Source organism: Orbicella franksi, chromosome 5, assembly GCF_964199315.1.
Source record: "Orbicella franksi chromosome 5, jaOrbFran1.1, whole genome shotgun sequence".
Lineage (NCBI taxonomy): Eukaryota > Metazoa > Cnidaria > Anthozoa > Scleractinia > Merulinidae > Orbicella > Orbicella franksi.
Window position 1 is genome coordinate 4,721,051 of NC_138149.1, and position 15,443 is coordinate 4,736,493.

Consider the following 15,443-nt stretch of genomic DNA (forward strand, 5'->3'; position numbering starts at 1 on the left):
TGTTATTTGTAAACGTTCTTGTATTAACTTGCACTCTCTGTCCAAATGTTGTGAAACAGAAAAAAAGTGATGAAAATATGGGTTGGTCTCTGTGGAAAATCGAAACTGGTAAGTGAGTTGGAAGTCAAGGTCCCATTGTTTAAGCCAATTGATGCTAGTCCTCCAGTATGATTTCTCAGGTCTCTCTTATAGGTGTTTTCATTAATCAGGAGCCCACAAGTAATTTATATATTTTTTGTAGAGTTTGAGACTAGTCAAAATCACATTTGAAGAAGACAAAATAAAAACATTGTAACAATGGCGAGGGAACTGGTAACAACAAGCGTATCTCGGGACATCCCCCAGTGTCCACCTCCTTCTCCATGCCCCACCTTTCAAGATGGCATCTTGTTTTATAACTTCCACAATACAAAGCTTGAGAATTGAGAAACAAAAAATAATTCACCTCTTTGTTTTCAATTATTTACTTATTATTATTTTTATTATTTACTTATTATTTTATTAGGAAATTGTACAGCGCTGCTGAAAGTTCAAAAGCATGTGCTATATAAATACATAGGCACGCAAGGCGTGCAGGAGTTTTCTTTTTAAAAATTAAAAGCCCCTGGAGGTAGCAACACTCAGTGGACTCTTAAAGTAATTCCTCTGAAATAAAAGTGACAATAGATTTTTGTTCAAACTTTATCCACTAAATATTTGTCATATGATAACTTACTTTTGAAGTAAAAAAGGGCGGGGGGGGGGGTGCCCATGCTCATTAAGGAGCAGGAGGAATTGAAAATGCCCCATTTTGGTATTACTTAATGCTAATTATAAGAACGCATTCCCAGTCATTGTAACATCTTTGTAAGCCCGGACTCATAAGAACACGCATTAAACTACAGTCAATACATTGTGTCGGACACAAATAAACGTTTAAGTTTGATTCAGACAGAAAGCTAAATCCTTGATTAAAAATTTGAACCAAATTTCTTGACGTGGTTACCGACTGCAAAATAGAAAAGACCACAGTGTATCTGCTATTTTTCTTATTTATTCAATTTCCAGCAATAGAAATTAGATCAGTCTTTTCACACGCAAAGCTTATGATTAGTTGATTACAACGACTGGAAAAAAAATTGGGTTGCCCATGCTCGTTGGTGAGCTAGAGCCATTTTTCAACTGACAGAGCTCAATTCAATATCAAGGCAAATCCGTCATGTTTTCAATATGCGCGTGCACAAGCGCGCGCTAATGACGCCATAAATTATGCGCAGTAAGGATGCGCAATGCAAATGTGAGGAATAAGGTTAATCCAACAAGTTTGTTTGGTTACGATGTTCTCGTTGACGTCGTCACCGTGGTTTGCCTAAGCTCCCTATTATATTATCTCCAGTTAGTTAAGTTTCAATTGTTCTCAATCTGAGAAGGATATTCTGCCAATTTTAGCGTTAATAGTTCACATTGACATTGTGACCTTGATATGATGACATGAGTTCTTGTCTCGACCGCTGATTTAAGGGAGCGAAGGCTCAGATACTAGCTTTAAGTTTGTCCTACGTGGCAAATTATCTCGAGCAGTAAATAAATATGGAGTTAATTTTAATTACAAGGAAACTGAAATAATCAAACGTGAACGCCCTCTGAACGCAACTCGTGTATTCATATGCAAGATTTACATTTTAATATTTCTGAAATGTTATAGAGTATCGTATTTTAAGTAAAAAATAGTTTTTGTGAGTTTGGCAATCATGCATTGAGAGGTTTCCGACCTCCTTAATACTCTCGGAAACCGAGGGATAACGACTCTTGAGTAACGGAATAATCAACAAAGGACCATGATCTTCGGTGTTACGACATCCGAACGGATGGTCAAGTCGGAAACGTCCGTCGATTTTCGAGGATATGAGGAGAGCGTTTAGGCAGTGTTTAATCACCCACTGATTATGATTGAACGTATTTTGCATGGATCATGGCATTAAAAATTATCTTTATGTACCGTTGTGTCTTAAAATAGTCTTTTGGAAAACCCGTTGGAATTCAGGGTTCTCAAATTATTAATGGTTTCAATATTCAAATCAGATTTAACCGCTCGATCGTGAATAAGAAAGTGTTTGTCTCCTTGTTTCATGATCCATCAAATCGCTTTGGCCGAATGTAGATCGATTTGATTTCGTGGCTTCGTGGTATCTTCGTACGCGACCACGTGGGAGACGGTGTGGCCTAGTGGTTAGGGCGCTGGATTTGTAATGCGGAGGTCCCGAGTTCAAATCCTCTCTGCCACTAGATGGATTTGTGTTTGGTGGTCCCAGATTCAACTCCTCCACGCTTTGTAAATAGCACACTTGTCAGCCTCCTGCAAGTTGGGATTTTTAACAAGTTTCTGTTTAATTTACAATATTTTTTTGCTTATTTCAGTGTGCACAATCAATACAGCAGTGCTAAACACTTTGAAACTTAAATAAAGTGATTTATTTAACGCGAGTCTAACACTTGTGGCAACGCCACGGCTCCTTCTCCCGTTTTCCTGCGCTTTTAAAGTCAACATAACGTAATGCGGTCAAAAGCGAGATGATAAATGCACCAGTATATCTAGAAACTAACGCCAAGGGAATTACGAGGCAATCAGTGGTCTCTGAAGTAATACTTTGCCTGTTATGTAAATGATGCAATGAAAACTTAAATGCGCTGATTTGATACGTTACAAAACTTATTATTAATTCCTTGCTATGCGCGAGAAATTCACACATTTGATAATGAAATTCAACCTTAACGACGCAGTTTCCTTTGTCCATGCGCACCTCAGCCAAATTTCATTTTCAAATTTCTCAACCGACGTTTGGTTTGAGCTACATCCACTTCGCGTCAGGATTGCTGACTTTTAGCAATGCGAGCGAAGATTTAAAAGGATACAACGAGTTTTGTTTAAACATTGAGCTTTTCTTTTCACGTGAACATGAGTTTCTTGAAGCTTTAAGACTGAAAGCTGGCAACGTTCCTTCAAACGGTTCGATTCAAGTATTGCTGGGTTCTGTGGTTCTCACCACTTGGGACATTTCAGAACTGTACTTTAGTAATCTTTAGTAGCAACCGACAAACAGGATAATCGATGCTGAACGATGCAATCCGCCTTAATTCCTTCTTCACCGGTGAAACATTTAGAGACAGTCACCATGTTGAAGTATGCGGAGACCGATAAGAGAGGCAGGGCGATGGAAAAAGCCTTCTTAAAGGTAAGAACGAGTTTCTCATTCTATATAATCAGCAAATAGATTGAACTTTATTCTAATAACATTTCTGAACATTTTTTGGTAATATGATATTCCAAAGACTAAGCACTCTCTAAGAGAGTAACTCTCAGTGACTTTCGGGCTCCACAACAATTCAGAGTACCAGCAAAAACTCGATGTTTAATTTTCCTAGAAAAGCTTCAGCACCAGTACCGAGGAACAATTATCTGAAAATTACATTAAAATGCTTGAGTTAGAAATCGACTGTATGGAAAGCAGTTACTTTATCCAAGAAGGTGACTCTCGCACACACACATATATATATATTTAACCTTACACTCTTCGTAAATGAGTTTCATTTTTCATGAAAACTCTTTGTGACAAGACACGAAGAGACCGAAGACAACATGTAACTATAAAACGTTCAAACGTAGTTTTCCTTTGTGAATTACTAATCCGGTCTAAACACCTATTTTTTTCTCTAGATTAGTCTTTGAAGCGCTGATTACTGTGGAGTACGTACATCACATGCATGTCGGTGTCGCAACAGACTATTGATCATCAGCCTGGTTCAGTTGGGGCTTATAAGGATCCATACTATGGAAAAACTGAAACTTATAAGGATCCATACTATGGAAAAACTGAGTGATTCCTGGCCGGAGCAATGTCTCGAAGAGATGAATGCAAGGAAACAGGAAATTTGAGAAAACGTTCAAGTGGGATGGCAAGCGGAAAAGTCTCTCCTAAGAACAACCCGGCTGTGAACAATTCTGGTAACGATAGGATAAGTAAATAAGGACATAGGTATCGACTTATTTCTTAGAAAAATCCGAGATCAGCGCTAAAACGAGCTAATAAAACGTCCATTTTGAAATCAGAATGATCGCAGACGGCAATTACGCATTCCTAAGCTGGGTGGAGAGTTTCGCGCGCTCCTCTTAGTGCTTGTTTTACTTTCACGTCCAGAGGTGTGGTTGCATATTCGAGAGGTCGACTAGTCCAGTTCCGTGCTCGCAAGTTGGAAACCTATCCTGTTGGACACAGCACGCAGGTATCATGAGTACCATGCGACAATCCACTGGAAACATGAGTCTGGGTGGAGTGTCGGAATAGGGTGGTTGATTTCTGACCGGGCCTGAACTGCCTCAGCGCTTCTGGCTCATATGAACCCCCCGAGGGCTGTGTCTGTATTTCAAGCTGGGTTTGCGGGTTGTCGTTTCCGTTTTTTTTTTCTGCAGTCAAAATTATAAAAGACTAAATAAACACTTGATCTGGGTTTTTCGAGAGCTAGTTGTACTTCTCAAAACTTGGAGGAAGGAAGAAATGTGGACACAATATCCGATTGTATGGTCAACCACGAATTTGAGCAGATGAACCTCTATTTCCTGTTAAGCTTATTGAGCTTTAAGCAATCAATGTTCCTATACAGCAATAATGCCATTGGCTATTGAACTGATATTACATTTTTCACCTCTAGAAGCACTGACAAGGTCAGGAGTAGTTTCTATGTCGAATTAATGCTTCACCTAATGCATGCATACTATGGATAAAGACTGGTTTGGAGTCTTTCTTAAATCAAAGTGGACAAATGTGCTTAAGCAGCGTTTACTTGTTGTCTTTCTATTTTCTGCATGAAGAAGAAATATTTAGTTATTGGGTTAATCGAGAATGAGAAGAACTTCTTCATGAAAAGAAAATTTATGGATAGCGCTGAAGTTACGCTAAAATTTGTGGGGTTGTAGTTAAGTTACTAATTTTCTTTTGTTGTTTCTAAACAGTTTATTGACTCGTTATGAATTACATACGACAGGAAAAAGTTGCTTGCTGCATCCTCAGAATGTTCTCTACGACGAATTCGAAGCCCGTGCGATTTCCCGGCCTCAACGAACAAATTGACCGTACGCTTAGTCAATAACCTATATCAGGAGTATATCATATGCTCCTGCCTATATGTAATGCTCTGTTGGATTATGTAAAACAATGAGGAAAATCTAATTATGTATGGTTCTGTAGGACTTTGTAAGCAGGTTTTGAATGATATTGTACTTTAAAGTTATTATCTGGAATGTAATCAAGCTTAAAGTTTGGTTATATATGATTATGAGTTTTCTAAGGACTTTGTGTTACTATCAGAAAAGATGTAGGGCTCTCGCCGGTAGGGCTATATCAGCTCAATTGTATGAAAATGTATTGTTATGTAGAGCTATATAGGCCCATGTGTGGCTATGTCAGGCAATTTAATTAGGGTTGTAGAGTCTTGGCATGCGTGAAAAATTGCTCTCTATGACTATTTCTAACTTTTGGTTGGGCTTAGACCACGTTTATTCCAGACTCAATCGAAGCCTTGTTATGGGTGTTTGCATCCTTCGAACTGTGCCTAAACGTATCGTAGAACTGGAAATGAAGACAGGAACTCGCTCACGGTATCATTCATTATTTACTCGTTCGATCTTTTGTGACCTTCGGAAAACTTCGGACATCTTTGGAAATCCGGCTAGTTCGGCGTAAAGAGAATCATCTTCGGTAATCCTTGATAACCTCCGGGAAAATCGAACACTGTTGAACATTTTCGGAAATTCGACTATTTCGACAAATCGAGCACTGTCAAAGCATGCGCAGAATATCTTCGGAAATACGACATATATTGAATATCGAACATTGTAGAAGAAGGCAATCTTTGGAAATCCGACTAATGCGACAAAGAAAACATCTTCGGTAACCTCTGCGAAAATCCGAGTAATTCGGAAAAATCGATTACTCCCAAAGAAGACAATCTTCGGAGATTCGACTAATTCGGCAAATAAAACGAACAGTGTCGAACATCTTCGGAAATCCACTATTTCGGCAAGTCGAAGTCTGTCGAAGTATGTGCAAAATATCTTCGGAAATCCGACTAGTTCAGAAAATAGATTTACTGCCGAAAGAAGACCATCTTCGGAAATCCGACCAATTTGGCAAACACAGCATCTTCGGTGGCATTCGGCAACCTCTAGAAAAATCGTACTTTTTCGAGCATCCTCGGTAATCCGACTATTTCGGCAAGTCGAGCACTGTCTGTCGCTTTCGAGTGGTATACTACGGAATATCCCACAAGACACCTGTATTTTCTTGGTATACACACTCGCCTGGAGGCTTGTGTTTATACCGAAAAAAATGTAAATGACTCGTGGGATATAATTATCCATACGGGGTCACTGTTCCGCCGTTTTGTTACTTTCCAGTAGCAAATTAAAAATTCGTACATTATCCATATCCATGTCGTCTGGACTGGAGACCAAAAAACTCAGCACAAGCAAGTAAGTGGTAGGGCTAAAGCCCTTTCTCCTCCTTTGCGGTCCCTGATTTCATTTGTGGTTTTGTACATATCTTTCAGTAGCCTGAAATACCAGTCATCACCCATGCCCACCCTCAGCTTCATCCCTGGGTGATTAGGCTGAAGGTGGAAGATGACTGACATTTCAGGCCACCTCGGAGATTCAGGAGCAGTTAGTCGGGACGACGCGATATTTTCGGGCGAAAGTTTACTTCTTGATGTAAACTTTCGCCCGAAAATATCGCGTCGTCCGAAAATTTCGCGTCGACTAACTGCTCCTAGGCCCTTGTCTCCTAGGATGACCTTTTTTTCAGCTTCAGAGCGGGCCTACATATACAGTACAGAGAGCAGCGGGAAAGCTTCTTGAGCCGACTGTACACGAAGATAACCAGCAGTTTCCTTCTCAAATTCAAGATGGCGGACGGTGAGTACTGTTGTGCAACGAATGTGTTACTTAAAAAAATGCTGTTTGTTCAAAGGGTGTATTTATTAGTTTTTCTTTAAAGTAAGACTTGGCCGAAGTATAAGTCCTTTTATGTTAGTTTTTCGAATGAAACTCCAGCTTCCTATACGGAAAAGGCTTAATATGTTATTTCAGGTTATTTGCATGCTTAGCGACATTGTTGGAATTGTCCTCTCTCTCTCTAGGGTCCGAGTAGGCAAGTACAGCTAAGGCGCTGACTGTTATTCTCACTGAGTTACAATGTGGTTTTTGTTCGTTAATTTCAGGTCAGTGGGAGCAAATTGTTGAAGTGTTAAAATCTATCAAGCACGTGATTCTTGTTTTGTCTGGTAAAGGAGGAGTTGGTAAAAGTACTGTTTACGACACAGATAGCATGGACCCTTCACAACAAAGGAAAGAAGGTAAGCTGAAATCTTTGGGTTCTCTTGACTTATGGTTTACATTTCTACATTTACCTGTATTAAGGACGTTCGCGCGAAAATTTTCCAACATTGATTTTTTTCTGAGACTTTTACCACTGTAAGATGATGAGATAGTTATGTCAGAAATGTAAAAAAAAAATGGGGGGTCACCGACTTCGCTTTGGAGAGAACATGCCCGGAAGAACACCCTAAATCTGAAATAATCGGGCTTTGTTTGCGAATATGGCCACAATGTCTGTAAGCCCAAAAGTATTGCAATTAGATCTTTGAAGTGAAATGTTCTCTGCCAAATATTGTTTAGGTGAATTTAGTCAACTGGTGAGGTTCTTCAATGAACAAGTTCGCATTTAGTGACCATAGTTTCATGCGCCTTGCAGCCACAAGATAGCAGGATTTGATGTCCCATGGACAGAAATATTTAAATTGTTTGAACTTCCCACATTCTTTTTTTTGTTCATTTTTGGACAATGTGGAGATAATTGTAAATAAGATCTGTTTCTGGAAAGAAAAGTAAGGGTCACTGAACGTCCAAGATGGTTAAATCCAGGCAAAGCTATAGCAATAGCCGTCTGTCCTATCATTGTTCATTTTATTACCTAGCACATGCTCTCGTGCATGATGTGACATGTGAATTTGCGTACGTAGTAAGGATGCACAGAAACAATTAGCGTGAATGCCCTTAAGTCATTGATTCATATGTAGTGGGAGAGATTGCGTGGGGGGGGGGGGGGGGGAGGGGCTTTATTGGACGATTTGCTATGTTTTGGGTAGGTCTTGTTTTCGTGTTTTACGCTTGGGAGTGAGATTTGTTATCAGAAGATTTACAGTATTGGCCACATGATATGTGAACTGGTGACACTTGACTTAGGGAAAAATCCTGTCTTGGATTACAAAATGTTCACTTTGTCTTCCCCCAGCACCTTCTGTCTTTCTCTCCCCCCTATCCTAGAGTCACCCCAGTGAAAATCTGTGGACCTGCCACTGGTAACAGAGAAGTGTCTTCAAGAATGTATTGTTACAGGCTGCAGTACTACCTTGCTCACAATAAATGGCTAATCTTTGTGTTATCTCTTTATCTTCCAGGGTGGCATACTTGATGTTGACTTATGTGGACCAAGTATTCCAAGGATGATGAATGTAGAAGGAAAAGATATACACCAGTGTTGGGTAAGTCATAACATAAAAGATCATGTACTGAAGCCATTCCGTGGGAGCCATTCACTAAATCAGGCATATATACTTTAATTTACTTTGTGTTACAACTCTCACACTTGTGTTTGATGTGTAACAGTAAAAGAGTGTCTGTAAACTTTAGTGGCTCATTACAGGATAATTCCTTATCTCCAGTGTGATAACAAGAAACTGACATGAAGTATTGCAGGTTCTCGTGCATGGAATGCTGGTCTGTCAGGGGCCAGTACCCCACTTCGTTGGAACTTTTGTGGGTGAACTTACTTGATCTTGGGAAGTTTTTTAATTCACATAATTTAGATTATCTGCTGTGCAGTAAAAATGCTCCAGACCTGTGTTTTAATTATTATACTTTTCATATACATACTTCACTTTCTAAATTTTTTTATAAGATCAGCTGTTATGTTATTGACATCAAAGCTTGCTTATGTTCTTTGCTGAAGGTGTTTACAAGTATTTTCAAGAGATCACAGTGAACCTTTCCTTATACTTGGGTTCCAGTTTACACAGACAAGGACCAACGACTGGCTGTTATGTCAACTGGTTTCTTGTTATTAAATAAGAGATGATGCTGCTGTGTGGAGAGGACCTAAGAAAAATGGTATTTATTCATTTATGCTCTTCACTTACATATTTTTTGACTTACCTTGCCCTGTGCAAGCTTGTGATTCAAAACTAGATCTGATTGTTTGATCATTAGTGAAACTCCGCTAAAATCACTTCAAGGAGCTATACCACAACATATTGAGTAATTTTTTGTAAAATGCACAATTTAATCACTTTAGTTTAAAATGTAGGAAACTTCAGGTAGCTATTATTAGGCTTTGTTGATAGAGAGCAAACAATCTTAATTTTCTTTTTTGGGGGCAGTATTATGTCTAGTTGATATATATTACAACATTTTTTATGTGACACCCACAGCTGGTCACCACTGGATCTACAGTGTAACTATTTGTACAAAAGTTATGCAAATTCTTTCGGAAATACTGTGGCTTTTCTGGTCTTTTGAATGAAAGGAAAATGTTTGAAATCAGCAAAATGTTCTACTACTATTTTAAAACAACTTTGTTCCAGGCCAGTGCACCATACTGTCTGCAATTAATGATTTTTAAAATGGAGCAAACTCTGTAGAGTGTTACAAACATTTTGATGTTCATGCAGACTTTCTTGAGTTGTCACGTGACAGATACCGGTTTGTTTCTTTTTTTAGCAATGATCAAGCAGTTTCTATCAGATGTATGTTGGGGTGACCTGGATTACCAACTTATGGATACACCTCCAGGTATGATGACAATATAAAAAGTTATTTTCAGAGGCTTGTGATGTACTGATGTGTGAGGTACAGCGGCCCAGTGGTTAATGTCATACACTGTAGATCAACAGGTCTGGATTCAAGGTCTGTTCATGGGTCTTTGTACTGCACTTTTAGGTGAGAGACTTGATTTGCAATGCTTCTCATCACATAGGAGGAGAAATGAGTACTAACAAGTTGTTGGGAAACCTGAACTGCAAAAATACAGGGATACTAAAGGGTATCCAGCAATAGGCTAGCTCCTCATTAAGGACATTTAAGGGATTACAAGAAGTACTCCATACTAGGAGACTGGAGGTGACCTCCCTTGATCAGAGCAGATATACTCTTAACTTTGCTGATAGTACAATAGTCCAAATTCATTTTGCATTATGTAGTGTAAACCTATCATTATTGCTCTGTTCTAAGATTGGTTTTGTTCAATCCAGGAACATCTGATGAGCAACATAAATGATTATAGTTAGTAGAAAGTCTGCAACATCCAGAGGGAGCAATTTTTGTCACTACCCTTCAGGTATGCATATTAAAGTATTTTATTTTATAATAAACTTTCTATAAATGCTGTCAATTATTAGTTAGCCTTACTTGTGTATTCTGACTAATGCATTGTTAATTTAGCCCTAAGAGCATTGAAGAAAGGCCAGCCTTTCACTTAGGCATTTACTAGCCTTTTAATAGTCAATCAATTCTGTTGGAATCGGCTCTAATCATTGTTTGGCCAAAGCCTAAGATTAGTATCAGTTGACTGGGAAAATTGGTCTCCAGTTCTGAAATTTTAAGCCTCATTTTTTCCCTTTGTTCTCAATGAAAGAAAAATATCAGCAGTTTTTCCTGGGCATGGGATACTTCTCCATCTTCAATTGCTTAATAAAAGATTTGTGGGAAATTTACCAGAATGAACTAGACGTATGTAATACTCGGCATTTTTATGGATTTTTGAATGACGTTTCTGTTGTTTCTCAGGGTGTGGCATTGTCTGAAGTCAGGAGAGAACTAACATTCTGCAAGAGAACTAAAATCCCAATCCTAGAGTGGTGGAGAACACAAGTGGATTTGTCTGTCCTCATTTGTAATGTAAGTGTTAGCCTCCTATACAGATGCTCTTTGCAGGAAACACCCAAGGGGGTTCTCCCATATTTGGGCTATATAGGCTTGTATCATGGGATAAGGTATAGTTTTTGAGGTTCTCAGTCCTTAAAATAAGCACCTTAAAACAATTTTTGCCCCTGTTGACATTAATTGCGTTCACAGTGTGATCCTTAGACAGAGTACCTACCTAAATTGTGTCCGCTAGCATTGCAGTGTGTAAATGCCCAGCTAAACAGAAAATAAGTTCTACACTTGATGCTTTTAAACTTCCAGTGTCACAGAAGTGAAATACACTTGACCTGTTGGTGCTATTCATAGTTTTTGTTTTTTCCTTGAATTGGATTTCATTTTTCTTGGTTCGGGCCTTAAACAGGGTATCAGTTTCTTTTGCGTCATTCTTAAATAGGGTCAGAGTTTTGAGACCTTTCGCTGCACACCTACGGTATCTGGGAGGAAACATTGCCTGAGAAGTCCATGCAAAATGCATGTGTGTAGGAGGCTATTCCTTTTTATGATTTTAAAAAAATATTTTATACACTATGACGTGTCGTATTTTTGACTGTTATAGTACACCTCATCTTCATAGTATGAAATAATATTCCACTTTTTTTCTTTTAGAAATGTACAAACGTGTTTCAAAAGGAGGAGGTGAAGCCTTGGCAAAGAGCTGCAATGCTTCATTTTTAGGTAAAAATACTTACTAGCGTCAGTGACTACACAGGAAGGGGGATAGAGGTGTCAGGAAAAATCTAGATCATGTTTCATGGGAAATGGTCTTTTCACCATTTATTGCACTTGTCTATGTTAAAAAAAACAAGCAGCTAAGTGTATTGTTTGGAAATGCAAAGGTCTCGTTTGTTGGAAGCTTAAGGAATGTCAACCAAATTATTTGTTGTGTCAAGCTTATCACAAGGGGTCTTTGCAAATTGCAGACAATTCTCACTGATGTGATGTGTTCAATTTGACATTGAAATCCGTCAGTTTTCACAGAGGAGAGTCTTCTAGCTATATCTTGCTTTCAGCTCTTGAAAGAATAATTTTTTCCTTCTTTGTAGGTTCTATTCCACTGGATCCCAGTCTAACACAATCCTTAGAAGACGGCCAAGCCTTTATTGACTTGTTTCCTAACTCACCAACACTAAGTGCAGTAAACATAATCACTTCCAAACTGATAGAATTGGAAAGCAAAGGAGATCAGTGACTGAAGGAACAAGTACTTTTTTTTTGTTTCAAAAAATGTTTTTTGAGCCTGTGGCATTTATACAGTTGGATAAATGTGACTGAGATGGCCAAGTGATGAACCACTGGTTTCTCCTTACAGTGCCAGTCTCTTATCAATCAAACCAGTGATGAGAATTGCAGCAGTCATCAATCAAGCCCTACTCTAGTCATTAAGGAAGAAAACATAGAAAAATATGGCTTCGCTCCTCTATGGACGATTTTGCCACTCACTTAAACCAAGCACTGCGTTGTTGTTGGAGCGTATAAACCACGCTCAATAGCCTCCTTCACAAAGTTCTACTTGTAAAGCAAGAAAGTATGATTACTGAACAGCATCTTGATTTGGGAAAAGCTTCGTTCGAATTTTCCTTTGATACGTAGTTACGTAGTATGTGCGACTTCAAGACTTGTTTTGTCTGTGACCTCTTCAGTTGGTCACCAGTAAAGATTTCAATTTCAGATGACTTCATGTAACCATGCACGAAAAATATAACTTGATACCGAATAATAACAACTGACAATAATATAACCAGATAGAAGCAATAATAATAAGATAGAAATAAACCAGTAAATAAATAAATAAGTAGACTGAAATAAAAAATGAAAATTGTATATAGTTTAACTTGTGGTATCAAGGTTTATATTTCATGCATGGTTACATGAGGTCACCTTGGATTTAAATCTGTTATGGGGACCAAATTAAGAGGTCATGGACAAAACGAGTTTTGTAGTTGTATATATTACTGTAACTGTGTGTTGAAATAAGATTTGAATGCAGTTTTTCCCTATCAAGGTGACGTTAAATGATGGTACTTGAATTTTGATTAGCAGACTGATGTTGCAGAAATGATTTATAATCAGGAAAACAATTTGAATGAGGTCTTTCCTAATCCAGATTGTTGCAAATCATAATTTTACATGGCCAATAATATACCTAAGATTCTTTGTTCAGAAACTCATAAAATGTTGCAGCTGAAAGGTCAATGAAAAAAAAACATTAAATGGAAATAAATACAAGTGGTACTGCCTCAGTTATGTGCATGGTATTTTGTGATTGTAAGAATTGCATGTCTGAGTTACTTTTACGTGTAAGAGAAATTAACGTGGGGATACCAGATTTCCAATTTTGTTTTTAATTTAGTGGGTTAGTGTGCAAGTGTGACAATACAAGAGTTATTTTTTTTTGCGAATAAAATGCCCTTAGAGGTAGCAGCACTCGGTGGAATCTTAACAATTATGATAAGGTTAATCCAACAAGTTTGTCTGGTTGTGATGTACAGCGAAAAAGAAAACATTTTAGGAATTTGTTTTTACCTTAGGAAATGTGATATTAAGCCTACTTTATGAGGTTTGATTTTGTCTATTAGAACTACATGGAATTGTTCCCAGCGAGACAGTTACACATCATGCAGTCTGTATAGTAGCTAATGGTAAACGGCAGATTGGTGTTGATTCTGGATAATTTTTCCGACTCATTTTATAACAAGAACCAATTTAAGTAATATATAGAGTTAGCCAAGCCTAAAAGCAGAGTTCCTGATTACAGAAAGATAACCTTGCTTGAGCCTGGGATCCAATTGAAAACCTGTACCTGGGCCGTGGTCAACTTAAAACAACATGTGACCTTGATGAGCTCTAAAAACGAGCCTGTGAGATGGTCAAGTGATATTGGTCAGTGGATACCTTGTTTTGACAGATGTCAATTAAACATAACTTGGATACCCAATATCAAAGATGTATGCTGTAAATCTCCCCCCTCCTGATCTCTAAAGGAAAAGCCTTGGGAACTAGGTTGTTGTAGAGTGACATTTCAGATTGATTTACATGAAGGGGGCGTACGGACAATCACGTGACAACCAAAATATTTTAGCTCGATGGGTTACTGCTATAACATCGTCACGCAATAGCATGGTCTTATTCTGTTGCCAGCAATGATCGTCGTTTTTTTAGGTTTTGATATTCCGCAAGACCAGTTCAAATTACATAATATCGATGTCAAAACCCATTTAAACGAGAAGACATTATTATGGAAGGTAAGCAGCGTTACCTAACTTGAGACTTGAAACAACCAGACACATAAAAAAACTGTGTAAATTTTGTAAGACGCCGTGAAATCTGCAGAGTTTGGGACGTTTCCTCGTTATTACCCTTTCCAACGCCTGAGAGTTTTTGGAGGAACAAAAGTCAGTTACAGAAAAAGTTTTGTTGAACCACCCAAGAAATCTGTTTCAAAACGAAAGACCCCCTGTGTCGCCTCAAAGTCTAATCTAATTAATTTGCGGTTTAACTTGCCGCCATGGAGTATTCAGGAATATTTAAAGGGGTTCCATACCACAAAATTCCCCATTTTTAAGAATTACCATTAATTTAAGATATTAAAATGCCGTTGAAGACACTAAGATAAGAGACGTCCAAACATTTATCTCAAGTTAAAGTTTCTGGACGTGCCGCTAGATTGACTTCTTGTTTGTTCATTCTGACGGTATAATCGAGAGTCACTGATTCGTCAGTTTTAATTGCAACCACTCGTGCGTGAAAAACAAAAGTGTCAAGTTATCATTTGAAACTAACAAATAAAGATGTCTTGTTACATTTACCTGCAACAAAAACAAATTTCAAAACTCGGCAGTGTTTTCATTCATAACTAGCCGTCCGCAATTTCTTTGGTTTTGACAGAGAAAACCACTTCAAATGAGTGTCTCAGTATCAGTTCTAACGAACGTTACAACGAGAAGACAGTGTTACTCCGTGAACAGCACCACTTAATTGAAACTTGCATTCAAAAACTGAAAAATTTTGCGCAAACATAAATTGTTTGGACTGAATTCTTTTTTCGTGAACTGCGCGTAATGCAAAGCACTAAGACCCGCCGGCTTAATAGAGGGAAAGACGACTCAGGGAATGATTACTGAGTGAAAAGCGGAGTGGTTGAAAATAAATAGAAGTTACAAGTTGCCAGAAGTCGAGAAAATCCCAAGGACATAAATTACACATTTTGTTCAACACGAGTCATACAGTAATTTCTTTCCGATTTTTAGAATCGTTTATTTAACTCTTCTTTGATTCGTCTTTAGCATTTGACGTTTACCATCCGGGGACCCCCCCGGGGGGTTTACCATCTCCGTCAAGACAACGTCAACTTTAGCAGGCCGAACTACTCCTATCACATGAAACATAGACATGACGATTGAAATAATCGCGCTTAAGAAATGGTACAACAAAC

At 38.3% G+C, this 15,443-nt stretch overlaps 2 pseudogenes across 1 annotated transcript; both read left to right on the plus strand.

The window, feature by feature from the left end:
* Positions 1-6,029: 6,029 nt before the first annotated feature.
* On the plus strand, positions 6,030-12,280 carry LOC145486461 (cytosolic Fe-S cluster assembly factor NUBP2 homolog; annotated as a pseudogene). The gene is made up of 9 exons (XR_014049285.1): positions 6,030-6,946; positions 7,252-7,386; positions 8,491-8,574; positions 9,042-9,199; positions 9,809-9,880; positions 10,339-10,424; positions 10,874-10,984; positions 11,618-11,686; positions 12,055-12,280. The product of XR_014049285.1 is annotated as a cytosolic Fe-S cluster assembly factor NUBP2 homolog (transcript).
* On the plus strand, positions 9,811-12,200 carry LOC145486940 (cytosolic Fe-S cluster assembly factor NUBP2 homolog pseudogene; annotated as a pseudogene).
* Positions 12,281-15,443: the final 3,163 nt, after the last annotated feature.